The sequence below is a fragment of the Scomber scombrus genome, chromosome 15 (assembly GCF_963691925.1).
Source record: "Scomber scombrus chromosome 15, fScoSco1.1, whole genome shotgun sequence".
In the NCBI taxonomy this organism is placed as follows: Eukaryota; Metazoa; Chordata; class Actinopteri; order Scombriformes; family Scombridae; genus Scomber; species Scomber scombrus.
Genome location: NC_084984.1, coordinates 25,333,551 through 25,353,520, shown reverse-complemented (window position 1 = coordinate 25,353,520; position 19,970 = coordinate 25,333,551).

Below are 19,970 nucleotides of genomic sequence, written 5' to 3'. Positions count from 1 at the left end.
GACGTGACTAGATGTATTTAAATCTCCTTCAAGTGTCAAGGAGCTGCTTCCCACTCTTGCACTACGCAGTAATAACCTGCTATCACCTGCTAGATGTTTGTGTTGTCTTCTCAAAATTGAGACTTGTCAACATATCAATTCATTTTGATGTAATTTCTGAATCAAATATTTTCCATGCAGTCTCAATCAGCAGCCTGTGTCAGTCAGTGTCTTTGTGTGTGTGTTTTTGTGTTGTTGTGAGAGCCATTAAAGAGTAGAAGAGACTGTGGTGCAGAATGACAACGAAGCGAGCACATGCATCGGTGCGTGTTCGTGGCTGTGTGCCGATTCACCTGATTCACATGTAAATGTATCGCGTTGGGTGTGACCGTGTGTGTGTGTGTTGTTGCCTTTGAGATGTGTGTGTGTGTGTGTGTGTGTGTGTTTAATGTGTGTGACAGCAGGTCTGCGGCCATAAAGCACCAATAAACCCATACCTGAAATCATCAAGAGGGCGTCACGCTGGGACTGAGGGACGTGCAGACACTAAAGCAGAAGGAGAGTTTGCAATCACCAACACCGGAACAACATCAGCTCATGTTATTACACAGTCAAAGTGTCAAACTTCAGAATTTCACTATATGATCAAAAGTATGTTATCATCCTCATACTTTGTATAATTGTTAAATAAAAAAAACCGTAAAAGCTGATATAGCAGTGCTGCATATGCTCAAGGTTGGAATGATATGCTCAACTCGTGGCTGGAGTGTTCAGGTGTTCACACATGTAGAGTTTCTTCAGACAGGAAGCTCAAATCAAACCTTTATGTAACATAATACTTGTTTCCCACAAACTCTATTAGACTCTGGATTCATCTTTAAATAGTCATGTTGTGTGTCCAAGTATATTTTAAATGAGAAAATGTAAAGAACATGACATTTTTCTTTTTTGAAGTTTCCACAAAATCCAAATTTGTCATTGAATTTTCTAGAACTTTGTATAATATGTGAACATATGTTTGTTTCTTAGTACTTTGGCCGTGCATACTGACCCAAGAGCAGAGATGGAAAGGTAGACCTTCCTGAGTAAACCAAGATGTCACACATCCCAAATAGCAAATCAAATCATCATGAGATAATGAAATTCCTGCATACTTGTCCATCACTGAGCTTGACACATTAATGAATGAACAGTACAAGAAATTATTAGAAGAATGAACACTTGAAAAAACATCATAAATCCCATCCGCTAACATGGAGGGAATGGGGTTTATGACCTATACTGCAATCAGCCACCAGGGGGTAATCAATATATTTTGGTTTCACTTCTGGGGAGCTGTCATGTCTTCATACTTTACATTCATATTTCATACTGCAGCCGCGCTTACAAAGTACCCGCTGTTGCATGCAGTATGCATACAATTGGGACATGCCACTTCATCTGTTATTGCTGCTTCTGTCGTTGCACTGTCATTGGTCTGTGCTGTCTTGGTGGCTCAGTCAATGTGACATATCTTCTGCTGTGCAAAGGATTGTTAGTCAGAATAGCTAAAAAAGCCGGATGTAGTAGGACGTCCTGGTACTTACTGCATACTGCATTTGACATGCTACATATTGGGACATATAAAATCAAATAATGGTACATTTTACTGCTAATACTTGTTTACTGTACTTGCAGAAATGTTGCTTATAACAGTAGTATATACTCGACAGCAGGCTGACATGTAATCAACTTATAAAAGTCATTTTGGCTTCTTCTACAGCCGACAGACACAGAGCAACATTAACATCCCATCGGATGTTTTTTTTTTTGTACCAAAATATCTCTTGGCTCTTTAGCTGCTTGTTGCTAACTTTGTTTTCTGTTTAGAGCTGGACAGGCAGTGGGTTTATCAGAGCTTGTTTGATGAAAACATCTGCTTGCTGCTGTTGGAAACCAGGTTACTGAGAATGCTGGGACTGAACCAAACAGTAACTGTGACATAAAACCAAAGCTGAAACATGGTTAAATACTGTGTAGATCTGCAAAGTTGGTTAGTGATAATTCTCGAGTGATTTTAGTGCTAATTTTCGAATTTTTAACAGCCTTAAAAAATGGAAGACAGATATTAAGAAAGGTGTGTATGTACTGTATATATGAGTGTATGTGTGTGTATTTTGTCAGTGGAGTCACACATGCATGTAAACACACATGCATACACACACACACAGTCACACCTGTTTCAGTGAAACGCTGGCAGAGTTTTGTTGTGCCTGTTCGTCTGCTTGCCAAATTGAAGCGTCCCTCGTCCGTCTCCGCTAATAGACTTTGTTAAGATGCCAGAGGTTCAGCGCGTCTTAAATTACTCCGCCCGTCCAACTCTGACAGTGTGCTCTGTGATGTTTAATTAGGAATAATAGTTTCTAATATTCCTCCAATTAAGGCCTGTCTCCCGTACAGTCAGGGGAGTTGTGTTAAGCGAAAGAGAGGCAAGAAAAAAAGAGAGAGGAAAACAGGAATAAAATGACTGCATAGGTAATGCCAGGTTGGTGCACCCACAGGGTTTTTATTTTAGTAAAAAACTGGCACTGCTGACGGATTTCAGACTAATGATTCTCTTCTCGGAGGAAATCACTAATTAAAACAAGGCTGGAAGTCCAAATGTTCAAACCTGTGAAATATGTTTAAAAAAGAGGACATTTTAAAAGACTGCTGGTGGGTACCTGTGTGTGTGTGTGTGTGTGTGTGTGTGTGTGTGTGTGTGTGTGTGTGTGTGTGTGTGTGTGTGTGTGTGTGTGTGTGTGTGTGTGTGTGTGTGTGTGGAGGAGTTGCTTAAGGCAGCGATTTACAAAGGGCTGGTTGGTGAACTACATTATGTTAAACCATCCTGCAGCCAGAGAAGCTGCTTGTGTTACGGTGCCAAAGCCTGAAAGAGCCTCTAATGTAACTTCTGCTGAATCAAACATGGAGGCTTTTCAGTCACTTCACAGGTCAACCTGCAGTAACTGAAGAAAGACATCAAGAAGTGGCTCATCCAAATGTCTCAATCCTCAGAAATATAAAGTTCTCAGTTGTTAAAAGGAGCAGGCTGAGATTTTGGGAAATACCTAAACATGAAGCAAAAACCATGCACAAGTATGAAAAAAAGGTGTAAAAACGCAAATTTATGGTTGCCTGAGCCAAAATAGTTCAATCCATAACACCCCTGGTTAAATTGAGTTTTTTTTTTTCTTATTGTACAGGTTAAACAAACAAGATATAATGTGTTGACTTGTGTGTTAGAGGTGCTGGCCTAGTTGTTACCCCATGCTTCCACTCTTTGGATTTAAATGACCTAAAGTCGTATCAATTTGGTCGTCAAACTCTCCGCCAGAGAGTGAATCAGCATATTTTCCACATTATTGAACATTAAGCTTTAAGCCAGACTTAGATCACAGCATTTTTGAAAAATTTGGTCAAGTTTTCAGACTGCAATAAACGCAAAAGGAGAAATTTCATACAGAATTGGCTCACTGGAAAGTTGGGGGTGTAACAACATTGTTTGGAAAGTGATGGAAAATTGAGGACGAGGTAAAAGTGAGGCCAGTTTTTGGGAAAGTAACAGCATGTTTTAAAACTCAGGACATTTTTGGAAAGTGAAGACATATTTTAAGACTGACAACATTTTTGCAAAAGTGAGGATATTATTGTAAAGGGAGGTCGTTTAAAAAAAAAAGGAATTATATTTTTGGGAAAGTGGCAACAGTGGAACGCTATGTGTATTATGTTCACATAGAATGAGTCTGCAATACACAAGTTAGCGCAAGTGATAGTCATTGTTCTTTTGTTCTTCAATTTTTACCATTTTTTCTCTCTCTCGTCTTCTTCCATTTTTTTAATCCAGGTGCCCTCTAGGCTGCTGACACTGTCACTATAACTGTGATATCCGGTGGAGGGTGCAGACAAACATGTTCTACCACTGTCACACATCTCCAGCTGCTTCTTTTCACCTGCTGATGAGAGGCTATACCTGGAGGGCAGAACACCTCACTCAGTGTCACATGGATTCACATAAATCCATCCCACAGAGGTGCAGGCTGAAGACCAACCTGTAGGAGTCACTAGTGATGTGTCAAGGATGCGATCCCTCACTGGCTTCCCACATGTGATAATGACTATTACCCATAGTTTCTCCATCCATTTAAAAATGTCCCCAGACATTTAAGGAAAGACATGTTGCAAAGGAAATTTTACACTGTAGTCTTTAAATGTAAAATGATACATTATATATATATATATATATATATATATATATTCCTATCTGTATGACCTTAACATGAGGGATTTTTTTTATGTGTGTGTTATTTAACTGAACTTGACCCTTGAGATATAATTGATTACGTGATGATTTTTGGGGGATTGTTTTTATTTTTTAAAATATCAACAGTATCAGATGCATCAAAAAAAAGGAATGATCTTCAAATAAAATTCAGTGAGTAGCAGAAAAGGGAAAACTGTTCAACAACATTAAATTCCTTGTGTTTGCTCTTATTTTAATTCTCTGCTTGAGTAAAATATATGTGAGCAATTTTTTGAAAAAATGGTGTCAGGGCTGTTTCGATTTGTTGGGGTAAACAGGGCTTGTTGATAAAAGCAGCAGAGCTGTTTCACAATATAACGCCCTGATTTCTGCTTCCCTTATTGGGTCACTGAAGGCTTTTGTCCCGTAAATAGGACCAAGCTTACACACACACACACACACACACACACACACACACACACACACACACACACACACACACACACACACACACACACACACACACACACACACACACACACACACACACACACACACACACACACACACACACACACACACACACACACACACCATGTGCGTTGCTGTCTAAAGCAGCAACAGAGGAACAAACAAATGAAAAAAGAAAGAAAGAATCACCCCGAACGGATTTATCAACCCACTGAGAGAGTGAAAGAGGATGTTGTGTTTTAGGATGTCCGCTCAGTTAAAGTAGGTCACACACACACACACATATACATAAAGTGTCAAACCCTGACCAAAAAATTAACAGACGCAAATATATAGTAACACACACATGCACGCATGCTGTGCAATGTAATTGTGTTCATTGTCTTTTAGTTGTGTGCTTGTATGTTTATCTTTTTGATTACCAAACACTGTCACTCTGAGTTTAAGCTGGAGAATCGTGTGTGTGTGTGTGTGTGTGTGTGTGTGTGTGTGTGTGTGTGTGTGTGTGTGTGTGTGTTCTTGTTCTTGTATCATTATGAGGACCGGTTTAAAGTTTAGACCCTGTGGGAACATTTTGGAACGTGAGGTCTGTGGAGGCCTGAATTTCAGTTGACGCACTCAGTCTTTGACAACATGAATGTTTCCTGAGACTCTGGAGATGTTTTGTCAAATCTGATCCCTGATCAGGTAATTGTGTTGTCATCTGGATTATCTGGGTTTGGGTATGAGATGTCAGTTTTAAGAGACAGCCTGCTTCACAAACTGGTCTTAAAAACATGCATGCTTACAAGGCACTGAGGGTCTAATGGAAGATACCATTGATTTGCACTATAGGAAATATAAGATCTGGATTTTATGCATCTTGACTTGATAAAAGTTATTATATCTCAGCTGCTGATGCTTCAATTTTGATCATTTGATGAATTGTTTGTGTGCATGTCTTTATCTATATTTCAATCTGCACCACATAAAATACAAGCACAACTTTCAAAAATAAATTCAGGTAGAAGAAAATAAAAAAGTCTCAAATTTCACAAAAACAAACGCACCTCCAGAAAACTGCTGAGGGATAGAAAATAGCTGCCGTTTTCAGGGCGCGCTTGATTAATGTTTTTTTGGTGATTTTTTTCTCCCCCTCTTCTATCGCCTAATAAAAGGTTCACAAACCATCTGTTTCTTTCCCCCTGATGCCTTGCCCAAAGGTCCTCCCCGTCCTGGGACTGGCACCACGCCCAAACACATCCACCCATCCATCCATCCATCCCTCAACTCTTCATTTCCCTCTCCTCCCTTCTTTTCCCTTTCCTCACCCCCTCTCCCATTTCTCCCTCCCTCCTCTCTCCCTTTTTGTCTTTCCTTCCCTCCTCCTTCCTCACTCTTTAGTATATTTCCTCCCCATCACAAGCCCCCTTCCTTTTTCCTGTACTCATCTCCTTCTTTGTCCTCTTCTATCCACCCTTCTTTTCTCCTCTCTCCTTCCTCAACATTTCCCTCTTTTTCCTTCTCCTTCTCTTCCTCTCCCTCCCTTCCACATTTTTTTTTATTCTTCTTTCTTCTTTCCTGCTTCTCTGGCTCTCCTCCACACACCATTTTCCTCTAATTTCTATCTCCTCCCTCTCTTACTATCTCCATCTTTTCCCTCTTCGCTTCATTTCTCCTTCCTCATCCCCTTCATCTTCTCCCTTCTCTTTTTCTTCTGCATTCCTCCTTTTCCTTGTTTCCTCCTCTTCTCCCTCTCCCCCGTACCTCCTATCTACTGCTCATCCTTCATTCCAACCCCCCATCTCTTCCCCGACCTCCTCCCCCCTCTTTCTCTTCTCTCTTCCTTTTCCTACCCATTTAAACCTCTCTCGCCCATTATGCATATTCATAAACCTGCAAACATTCCCATCCAATAGCGTTTAATCCCTCCCTGTATTAGTGCGTGTATGTGTGTGTGTTTTCTCCCCTTAACCCTTCACACACACATACACACACGCACACACACACACACACACCTCCTCCTCACAAACATCTAGCAGCTGGCCGACAGATGGGGCCCGCAGCCAAAAAAGCAGCAGCGGCAGCGCCACAAAAACAAAAATTTACAAGACGCCAGTGGAATTTATTTAAGGCCAGGAGGAGGAGGAAGTGGAGGGGGGGGGGGGGGGGGGGGGGGGGAGGGGGGTGATGGGGTGTGTCACTTCTCCTCCCTTCACCTTCTCTTTCTCCTCTTCTTCACCTCACCTCCCTCCATCAAGTGCCTTTCTTGCTCCCTTTCCAAAACGCATCAGTGTGCATAATTCTCCATCCTCCGTCTAGTCAAAACCTTTATCATCATCTTCTTTCACTCGTTCACTCTCTCAGTGGTTCCCTGAAGGGGGGGGGGGGAGCTGACGACCCCCAGGTGTGGTGAGATGATTTTCAGGAAGCAAGAAAATCTGCTACAAAAATCGGCATATTCAGTGTTCTTTATTTTGAAACCTTTCCTTTAATTGTTGGTTTCTTGTAAGACATACCTCCCCAATCTCTGAATATCAATTTACTGCACATATTTTCTTAATATAGTGACTATTAATACACTATTCGTTATCATAAATGATTATATATAATTATTATTGCATTATACTACATGATACTTACATTATGTTTTTCATATTATTCTCACTATTCTAATGATAATGTGCTTAATTTTTGCTTTTTACGCATTTTTCTGTATTGTGTTGCTTGTTGCTCTGTGCTACTCTACTCGCCTCTGCTAATTGGCCCTTGGGGACAAATAAAGTGTTTTGAATTGAGCTGAATAAAGAATAGTGGTTAACTCTATGGTGAGCAGTAAATTGGGATTTTGGACACTAAGGAATCTGTAATTGATGTTATTTCCATGTCTGTTTAAGGTGAAACATCTCATTGGGGGATGGTTAGGAAAATGTAGTACTACTTGCATTTTGTTCCATTTTGAGGGGAACCATATGCTACATAAGTTTTACGTTTACTTTTCAGACATACAAATAAAATTGTTGACCAGCATGTACTCTGCAGTCATAACTGAGAAAGGGCTTGTCAAAAATAGGAGGAGCTAACTGAAGGTAGAAGTCAACAGCAACAATCCTCCAGGAGCATTTCAGCTTAACAAGACCCAGCATGCACCTGATGGCCTGCACCCATCTCACCAATTAGGAAAATAAAATATATCATATGATAAGGAAAGAAAAAAGGAAGGAGGTGATTTAGATGAGCAGAAGAATAATGATATATATGAAAATGATAAAACTGTACAGTGAAATCTGGTGTGCAACAATGATCCAGATGTCTAATATGATTCAAATCAGATGCTGGGTTTAATTCCAGTTGTTGATTTGTGGTTTCCACTCTTTCAGTCATTTTTTTTTATCTGTAATTTATTAATCCTCTTGGAAATTGTAAGAACAGACAATGTCACGGCCCCTCCAGTGGTGGTCAAATTTAAGCTTGTTCATTAAGCTCTTGTTTTCAACACTTCTGAACTGTTTCGAAACCATCCTTCTTAGAAAAAAGACAAAATCAGTTATTTCCACAATTGCCCCAAAGCAACATATTGTGTGTTTATGACAAAGCCCTCTAAATGCCTTTAGAAAAATGGTGAGACCAAGACCTTTTAATGACATAGGAACATAGTACACATAGGGAGGAGGTCAGGGTGGATGGGTTGTACTTTAACGTGAGAGACTGTTGTTCATTTCCTGTTTTCGACTGCAAGTCAACATAGTTAAAAGAACAAAAGAACAAAAAGATCATTATGTAACCTTAAACACGTGGTTATCATTGTAACCATGATGACAAAGGTCCCTTAACTTTGAGGAAGTAGTGATCTTAACCCAAAACATCATCTTCCCCTAAACATAACCAGACCTTAATCATAACGTTGTCATTTTGTAAACGGATGACACAGATATGATGTCATCCTGTCGATCACGGCTAATATAGAAAAAGCTGGACAGCAGGGACCAACAACTATTTTAATATTTCATTTTGAGAACTTGTTGCATATGGTACAGCAGTTTTTTTTATTTTATTTGTTTGTTTGCTTTTTTTCCCTGAACAGCATTTTCCAGCCTCCAGACAGCTGCTGGTTTCAGGTTATTTTCACAGCAGTGGTGACCTGACATGATTGACAGCAGGCATAATCCATCATGTCTGCTTTTATTGTTGCCGGTGTTATTTTAATATAGGCTGCCCAACATTATGTAGAAGATTAACTTTTATTTAGGTTTTACTGTCTTTTTTCCTTCAGACTGTTTTATTCAGTTTCTCTTAAATTGTGTCATTAATTTAAAACAATACAGTAAAAGCAGCTGATTTATTCAGTCAATTCATTTTTTTTTAGCTTCCGTGACTCTAATTTTACTTCTTTTAATGTGAAATCTAGTTTTTTTTTATTTCCATTCATTTTTCCTATTTTTAGCTTGTGTCCTTTGTTGTATTTTAACCACTGATTAGATATAGTATTAAGTGACACCATGTCCTCAATTGTACTGTTTATTTTAACATTTTGATATGTTTCTATTCTTTCTAATATTCATATTCTATTGTCTGACAGGTGAAGTACACTATTTGTATTAACCCAGGTGCTCACCAATTAGAGTGATCTTTCCAGCCCTCTCATTGGATGACTGAGGCAGCTCTTGAATGTATATATGGAGGTGTTGTGATGCTACTCGTGATATGCCTTATGCAGGTCAGATAAACCAAAATGTTGCAGTAACTTAATAAACTTAAATAACATATAATAAAAGAATTTCCATTCCTTCAGCTATGCATCTTTAATTTACCTGTAATTATCACCATGACTTCACCATATTCCATTACTTTGACTCCATTATATTTACTTTCTACTTTTATAATTTGGCTTTTATAAAATATTTTGCCTTGTGTTTGAATATTTTCATAATTTGTATGTATTATTTGCTCTCATCATTTCAAGATGAGAGCAAATATCCATCTTCAGTTTTTATTCCATCTGTCACTTCTGTCAATTTCCTTTTTTCCCTCCTTTGCTTTGCCTCCATCACGTCTTAATTCCGAACCCTTTTTCCATATCTCTCCGTTTGTTAGCTTCTTTTAATCAGAATGTGTGGGTGAGCTTGTGTGTGATATATTAGAAGCAGGGAAATCTTTTTTCAGTCCTCCCCTCCATTTACACACAACACCCATACCTGCACACACTCAAACTCGAAGAGGCGCAGAGGGGGGGAGGGGAGGGGGAGTCAAAATGAGAAGTGAGATGAGTGTGCTGAGGCTGCAGGTGGATTTTTCTTGGCCAGATGACCTCTCTCTCTCTCTGTTTTCTTTTTTTTGTCTACCTCGCTCTGCCGCTCAACCTCACTGTGTCGCTCTCTCTCCTCCCCTTCTGATGGCAAATGTTAAAAAGGACAGAGGGGAGAAGAGGAATGAGAAAATCGGGAGGAAAAGAGAGTGAAACAAAGGTGGAGAGGATGATAAGAGATAAGGATGAGGAGAAAGACAGAGAGAGAGAGAAGGTGAAAGGGAAGCAATATTAGTAAGAAAGGGGGAGGAAAAAACAGGAGAGGAGACTGGAAGGAGACTCATCCCCAGGGGGCACTGTTTGTCCTTGTAGCACACACAAACACACATGCACGCACACACACACACACACACACACACACACACACACACACACACACACACACACACACACACACACACACACACACACACACACACACACACACACACACACACACACACACACACACACACACACACAAAATCATAAATAACCCCACTCCACTTTCACCCTGTTTGTTGTTTCCTGTTGTCAAGTTTACACACCAAGGGGTAAAAAAAAACTAAACTAAAACCAAAATGTGTATTCACTCAGAAACTCAGGTGTTGTAAATGTGAAGGATTTAAACAGATACTGTGGAGGTTGAACTGTACAATACAAAATTGTAGACAAGAATACTATAATATTATTTTGGATATTATGAATACAACTGTGCATGTGCACAGACTTGCCAAATGCTCTGATTATAATAATCATAATAATAATAATGATCATAATAACAACTTTAATTATAGGAATTATAAGCTTTCCAAATGTTTTGAATTTCTTCAAAGTCTTCAAATACAAAAAGTGCTTCATACAATTATGAGAGCAGATGTAAGCCGTGAGAAAATTACTACAAGAACACAGAAAATACAGAACAATAAATTACAATAGTATGATATATATATATAATTAAGACTGACAGTATACAGCCTTGCAAGTGTCTATGTGAGACTATAGTTAGGTTAGGCTTTGACTGACATGCTCACTATCAGCATGCTAAAGTGCTCAAATTGACATGTCGATATTTAGCAGGTAAAGTCTATGATATGCTCACCATTGTGGTTCAGGTTGTTAGGTTGCTAACATTAGCTAATTAGCGCTAAACACAAACTAAAGACAAGGTTGATGGGAATGACATTTGGAGGTATTTGGCCATTGCTGGACACATTTTAAACCACTTGGCGGGTAGATGAAAGGTCAAGAGGTCCTAGTTGCTACAGTTGATTCTCAGGGGAGGATGAATGTGTGTACCAAATTTCATGATAATCCATTCAGTAGTTGTTGAGATATTTATTTAAAAAAAATAAACATGTCAATCACATTAGAGGCATTCAAAGAAAAACAGAGGAATTATCCATCCATTATATTTCACTCTGAACCATAAATGGCAACCTCATGGTGGTACTAGTCAAGAGATTGAAGTCAGCAGGATTCATCCTCTGGGCATCATGAATGTTAGTGAAAAATGTCATAGATTTCATAGCTATCCAGCCAATACTTGTTGAGATAATTCAGTGACAGACCAACAGACATGCTGCTAGGATAGCTAAAAATAACATTACATTGAAATCAAAATATATGGATGTCATAGTTGGAATGGGGTTGTGGTTAAGAGTTGAGTATAGAGATTACTTAGCCAATTTAAAAATATCATTTTACTATGACGTTAAAGCACTTATTCCTTACATCAAGAAAATAAAATTGACAATTTGCTGATGACACACTAGTGTATTTTCCTTTAAATGTGATGTAACATGGTTTTTTATGATTTTCTGTCATTCATATACTGTTTTAATGTCAAGTTGTCTATGCTAAACATGAGGTGAACATATATAAAAAGTCTGCCTTCAATTCACAATCCAGAGCTTCATCCTGCCCTGAATGCTTTCTTTGAAAAGGTCCTTTGCTTCCCTATTGAACTGTCATCAGATCATTTGCACATGTCCACAAACAGCCATTTGTTCTGTAGCCAATTATTAATATGACTGTAAGATGACTTTGTGTTACAGTATTTATTCTGGTTTAAATTAAAAACACTTGTTTTTTTATGTGACGCACCCTATAAATAAATTGACTAGACCTTAAAAGGCCCTCTGACATTTCCTGAAGTCACATTTCCAAGACAAACTTAACACTCTTAGCTCCACTACTGTTAAGTCTCCACTGGTAAAGACTAAATGTTCTGTGTGTTGTTTGTTCTGTCCAGCTCTTTCATACTGTGCCTGTAATGAACACTGCAGCCTCCAGGGGAAGCTGGAAGCACTTTAAACTGTTAGTCTAAAGCAAAAACAGAATTTTACAAACTGTTTCAATTTTTTTTTTTTTTTTTTTTGCACTGCGAAAAATAAACATCCAAGCATGACTGCAGTCGTACATGCTGTTACGAGTCCAATGAGATCAGGTGTGTTTATTTTGTAGACCTTTTCATCCCTTCCCCCTGCCACCCACCTGCGCTGCACCTGACGTCAAACCCCACTGAGAAACACATTTGTGGTCAACCTTTCAAATACATACACACACACACACAAACGAGCATGCAAACACACACACACACGAACAAACAAACACACAAAACACCCCTGAGCTACACCGTACAGTACAGCACCATCATCATCTCTGTCTCCCATTTGAATTCTTTTCAAAGCATGTATTCCTTCAAACAGACATTCATGGCAACTAGAACCCAACTTGTGGCACACACACACACACAAACACACACACAACCGCACACACACATTTTTGTCCCCATCTGGTCACCATTCAGCAGGATGTGTGCTCTCTCTGTTGCTGTTTGTTGGAGCGAATACTCTCACAACCCTCAAACAGCTCTGTCCTGTAAAGGTTCACGTATTGAGCTCTGACCTCTGATGACCTCGTTTGGTGGCCATCAGGAACTGCATCAACATTAAAAATGGATTTTCTGCACAATGTACTATTGCTCTGTTGTACAGTTTATTCTAACAAATATTGCTTTAAACTGATTTAATTACAATAGCTGCATGGCTCTAGGGATGGCAATGTCCCCAAAACTATTTGATGGATTTCCATCCTATTGGACAAACCAATAGGATGGCAATCCAAACCAATTGGATTTAGGCTAAGCTGTACTACTGTGTTCAGTGCTATTTAGCAAATGTTAGCATTCAAACACAGACAGTTTGTTTGTGTGATTGATTTTTCCTATAATGACTTGTAATATACTGTATGAACTTATTATATATCTCAAACTCAATCTACTAATGTTCACTCTTATTCCTTCTGGTTTTAACTAGACTAGGTGTGTCTGTAGAGATGACAGTCAGTCCAACACTTTGGTCTAAATTGAATAATCTCAAAAGTTGTTAAATACATAACCATGCACGTTTCTATTTCCAATAATATGGTTTAGGACCAAATATCAGCAAAACTATCATCAGCCCTTAGACGGTGACTATGGTAAACATAACCTGCTTAATCATCAGCATGTTCAGCTTTGCATTATTAGAATGTTAGAATGCTTACATAGTCAGTCTCACAGAGCCTCTAGTATAGACTCTTAACTTCAACACATTGCCTGCATTGTACAGATAGAAGAAGTAGTCAAGGCGCAGTTGCTGAGTTGTGTTGAGCTAGGGAGCGAATGCGTTAAAACTGCTTTCCTGTCATAACCCAGCCAACAGGCCCTGACAAAGAAAAAGAATGGGCAACGCCAAAAATGCCATCAAATTAGGATTTATTATAATAAAGAAAATGAACTGGAGTGGACTGTGAGGTGTGTTAGTCAGTGGCATCAGTAGCAAAACTGTGGATGTGAGCATAAGGTAATGTAGGATGCACAGGTGGTAGCCTAGAAAAGAGTGAGAGAGCTTTGCTGAATACTGGGGCTTAAATATCTTACCTCAACACTGGGCCCAGGTGCTCCACATCAGATTGGCCACCACAGTCCAGCTTCTTAGGCACCTTAAAGACAGAAAAGGTTAATACACACACACACACTAAGATAGTATCACACACAGGCAGAGTAAGCAGCGGTCAGCAGTTTCTGCATATTGACACTGGAAAATAGGGCAGTAGCATTATCCGGATGAGTTCATGTGTCCACTTGTGCGTCTAGACACTGTCAGTATGTAGGTTTACATAAAACACAATGGGTGCAGGTGTTGCCTTTTAGTGCTGATTCAGTTCTGATGCAGCTAGGCTAGCAGTCCCCCATTCTCGTGTCTTGTGCTAAGCTAGGCTAAACATGACCTGGACCGAACTCTGAAATGGGTGCAAAGAGATAAAACAGACATCTATCTTCTCTCTAGGAAAAACTGAGAACACATTTATTTAAAGGAGTTTTTTCGAATCTCTTTGTATTTGATTTGATATTGATGTACCCAGTGGCACCGAGTCAGTGGCTCCATTCCCAACTCGGAGCCACTGAGCCACTTTGTATAAATGGGAAATGAAAGTGGTACTTTTTTTACACATTTAAACCTTTCAACTCTCTGTGCACCCACAGGTATTTTTCTCTTGACAAGAGTTCATTCACAGGCTTCGGTTGTGTGTGTGCGCGTGTGTGTGTGTGTGTACGAATGCCCGGGGGCCTGGGTTGACAGGATCTAAAATAAGCAGCTTTTTTCATGGTCCCAAGCAGCCACCTGTGGACTGTGTGGTGCAATATGTATGTGTGTGTGTATCAATGTGTGTTTTCATTGGACATCTCGCTCTGCGGTTTGTGTGTTTCGGTACATTTTTGTGTGTTTCACGTCCCTCTTTACGGTTTCATGTGTTTAAGTGCATGCGCTCATATTTTGTTCCCCCCTCCCATCAGTGTCCCTTATTTGGGATGGAGGGTTACTAGTCATCAGGCCCTCCAGATGTTCCTCCAAACTGAACATTTCCACATGCAGACTCTAAACCAAACCCAGAGTTGGTAGACATTTCCCAGAATATATTGTGAATGAGACTCAAGAAAAGTGGAAAAAGCTTACGAGTGCCTTTTTGAAGAAGACTTGTACAAATGCAATACGTTTTTTACCTATAAAATTCACCTTTTTTCTCAATTTTACATGTTTTCTCTCCCAAAATCTATGTGTCTGAATATGAATTAACAGGTGAGATGATGTTTGACAGATGTTGAATTTACATGTAATTTTGTAAGGGAGAAAATAAGTGTGTGTGTGTGTGTGTGTGTTTGTGTGTGTGTGTGTGTCTATGCACGTGTGTTGATGAAGCGCCTGGGTAATCCTCACCCATGCCACCCCCTCTCTCACCCTTCTCTCCCTGTGCGTTGACGTCAGTATTGGTGGTGAACCAGACCACAGCGGCTGCAGAGCCCTTTGATCCCACACTCCAGTCTATTAGAGCTCTCATATGGACTTCACATCACACACACACACACACACAAACACACACAGATGGTCTGTAGCCTGTAATTTGTGGTTTAATGAAGTTCTGTTTGACAGACTGACTCAGACAACATTGGAGCTGTCAGGTGGACAAAAGCTTTACACACATATTGTAGGATCATATTATTATAATGAAGTACTATATCATCTAACGACAAGAAGTACATTGTTATAAAAAAGATCTACATTATTCTTTAGAGATTTATTGTACATTATTATGCAATAAACTACAGTACATGATTACACTACGGAGCTAAACCAAACTAAAAATACATTGTTACCCCATAGAATAATAATGATCATGAAACTATTACTATGCTAGAACTACATTATTATACTATAGAACTACATTATTATACTATAAAACTACATTATTATACAATAGAACTACATTATTATACTATAGAACTACATTATACTATAGAACTACATTATTATACAATAAAACTACATTATTATACAATAGAACTACATTATTATACAATAGAACTACATTGTCATACTATAGAACTACATTATTATACTATAGAACTACATTATTATACAATAGAACTACATTATTATACTATAGAACTACATTATTATACTATAGAACTACATTATTATACAATAGAACTACCTTATTATACAATAGAACTACATTATTATACAATAGAACTACATTATTATACTATAGAACTACATTATTATACAATAGAACTACATTATTATACTATAGAACTACATTATTATACTATAGAACTACATTATTAACTATAAAACTACATTATTATACAATAGAACTACATTATTATACTATAGAACTACATTATTATACAATAGAACTACATTATTATACAATAGAACTACATTATTATACTATAGAACTACATTATTATACAATAGAACTACATTATTATACTATAGAACTACATTATTATACAATAGAACTACATTATTATACAATAGAACTACATTATTATACTATAGAACTACATTATTATACAATAGAACTACATTATTATACTATAGAACTACATTATTATACAATAGAACTACATTATTATACTATAGAACTACATTATTATACAATAGAACTACATTATTATACTATAAAACTACATTATTATACAATAGAACTACATTATTATACAATAGAACTACATAATTATACTATAGAACTACATTATTATACAATAGAACTACATTATTATACAATAGAACTACATTATTATACTATAGAACTACATTATTATACTATAGAACTACATTATACTAGAACTACATTATTATACTATAGAACTACATTATTATACAATAGAACTACATTATTATACAATAGAACTACATTGTCATACTATAGAACTACATTATTATACTAAAAAACTACATTATACTATAGAACTACATTATTATACTATAGAATTACATTGTCATACTACAGAAGCACTACAGTATCAAACTATAGTACAACTGCATTTTCAAACCATACTGTAGACATACATGTCATTGTACACAATTACATTGTCTACAGAACTTTATTATCATATTAAGTGATTTCATTAGTATACTGGAACCACATTTCTATGTTATAGAGCTACACTATCATAACAGTATTCCATAGTATTACATTCTACAATTGTACTGCATTATCAAACTGTATAGTCTTATATTTTTATTGAACTACCTTGTCATGCTATGGACTACTAGAGAACCACATTATGAAACTAAACATTATATTTTCATAGTTATCATACCTTTGAAATACATTATCGTTTTATAGAACTACATTGACATACTACAAAACTATACTACAGAGTCACAATCATACTATAGAAGTACATTATTGTTCCATAGCATTATATTATGTGATAGAACTATATAATTACATTAACATCCTGCCCAACTACAGAACTACATTATGAAACTGTAAACTATACTGTCATACCTTTGAACTACATTATTGTACTATAGAACTACATTATAATATTACAGAATCACACTAGTGTGCTAACACTTCTACTATAGTACTGTGTAAGTACATTTGTGGTCCATAGCATTATATTATATGTGATGGAACTACAGATATACATTACACGGTTTATAATGTACAACTACTTTATATTTTACATCGTCAAACTACAGAACTACACTATGAAACTATAAACTACACAGCGTTACCTTTGAACTACATTATTGTACCATAGAACTTCATTATCATATTACACAATCCCATTGTTTGACAAAGTGGATGAGAGCCTTTGTCCCCAAACATTTTGGACCATAAGTTAAGTTTAGTAATCAAACTTTGCAGAGACTTACTATCCCGGGTTTGTTTGTGTTTGCATATTTGGTCATAAGTTACATCTCAAAAGACTTTTGGTTAAAATAAAACACACACTGGTATTAATGTTAGTTACAGTTTTTTGGTTTAGTTTAATGTCACAAGTTTAGTATTTTAGTAGTATACTTACATGTGCTCAGGAGACAAAGGGAGGAGGCGGCCTATGTTTCCTTGATTTATAGACTGGTGACATCATTAGTGATGTCACTAGGGAAGAACCATGTGGAGGGCGGTCTTAGAATTATTGTACCACATAATAGGGTTTTTTAAAAATTTGATTTAAGTTTAGTTGCAGATGGACTATAGGGACACTCTATAAAAGGGATGCCATGTGACTGTGATGTAAATGTTAATCTTGTTGGTGCTAACCTGTGTCAGGAGGGGGATCAGGACTTACCTGATGAGTGGTATAGTCCACCTTCATGCAGAGTGCAGGCTGATGGAGGGCTCTATATAAGCAGTAGCTTTAAGACGGCTCAAAGAGCGGCTGCTTTGGTAGTGTAGCTGTGTACACATTCCTTAAATTTGATTTCAGTTATACTTATGAGTTAAGTTAACTGTTTAGTTTAGTTTTGCATATCTTTTCTGGTTACACCTGTAACACTTTGTATTATAATAAATGACCATGGGACAACTGATCAAGCCTTCTGTGTCTGCCTCCTACTAAAGAGCGTACCACTTTGGTCGGCCTGTACCACAGATTGTGGCAGTGGTGGGATCCAGGCCAGTAGGAGGCAGCAAAGAAAATGTCAACCAGACAAAAGAAAGCTCAAGCTACGGAGGGTCTTCCAGAGGCATCCCAAGATGTCAGTGACCAGCTGGGGGCTGCAGGTGTTCAAGCCCAGGAGCAAGCAAGTATGGCTGTACTAATCAAGCCTTCTGTGTCTGCTTCCTACTAAAGAGCGTACCACTTTGGTCGGCCTGTACCACACATTGGTATGGTAACGCTGCATTTCTGTACTATAGAGCTACAATTGTACTGTAGAAGTAGATTAGTGGACCATAGCATTGTATTATGTGATAAAACATTATCATGTGTAACTACATTGTATACTACATTGTCAAACTACAGAACTACATTATGAAACTATAAACTACATTGCAATACCTATGGTCCTATGTTGCCATTTGGCAACTAACCCATTTTAAGCCTTCTACACACAGACAAAACATCCCCAGTTATGATGCAATGCATTAAAAGAGAGGTGGGGTTCTAAGTAAACCAATTGCAGTGTTTAAATTTGTCACATGACTTCCTGGAGGCCATTTTGAAACCCTTTTCTGCAGACGTCATCAGAGGGAGGAGCCTCGCCATTTTACACAAAAATCATCAAAAAAAAGTGATTTATTATCAAACATTTTTCTACCAACTGGGATCATAATGCGTACCATAGAGGGTTAACTACATTATTGTACTATAGAACTACAGTGTCATATTATGGAATTACATTGGTATGCTAACTAAGGCTGCTCAATAAATCGAAATTTGATCATGATTACGATTTATTCGTAATCGGGGGGAAACGATTTTTAATAATAATAACAAATCACAATAACAAATGTTTTATTTTGAAAAGCTTAGACCGGAAGCCGCCGCAGCTCCGTTAGTTTGACAGAAGCTGAAACACACAGCGAAATGTTTTAACTGTAAATAAAAGTGCACAGTTTCCAGCCTGCGTCAGACAATGCTAAGTTTACTGATTAATTATTAAAAACCAGGATGTGTTGTGTGAACTATTATCATCTTAACCAGCTCGGCTAGCACTAATATCCCCGCACATTTTCTGCTGTGTGTTGCGTTAAGCGGCAGATTGGAGAGAAAATTAATTAAGCCGAATGGGCAAGAAATGCAGCATGTTTCTAAAGTTTAAAAAAAAAATTGTTTTAATAATCGTGCTTTCAATTTTGACCCAAATAATCATGATTATGATTTTTTTCCATGATCGAGGCAGCCCTAATGCTAACGCTACATTTCGATACTACAGAGTCACACAATCATACTGTATTGTGTTTACATTATTATTCCATAGAATTACAGGATATGATAAAACTACATTATTATGATATAGAATTACATTTTCAGTCACGTTAACATAAGTATGGAACCAAAGTGTATTGGACATACTTTAGACAGGGTTTGATGCTCCAGACTTCCATACTTAGAGCACAGGATGATTGATTTTCAAGACAACTGAGCAAATTCCATCTGCTTATGAAGAGATGTGGTCAAGAGCTCTGGAAAAAAGCTTGTAAGTG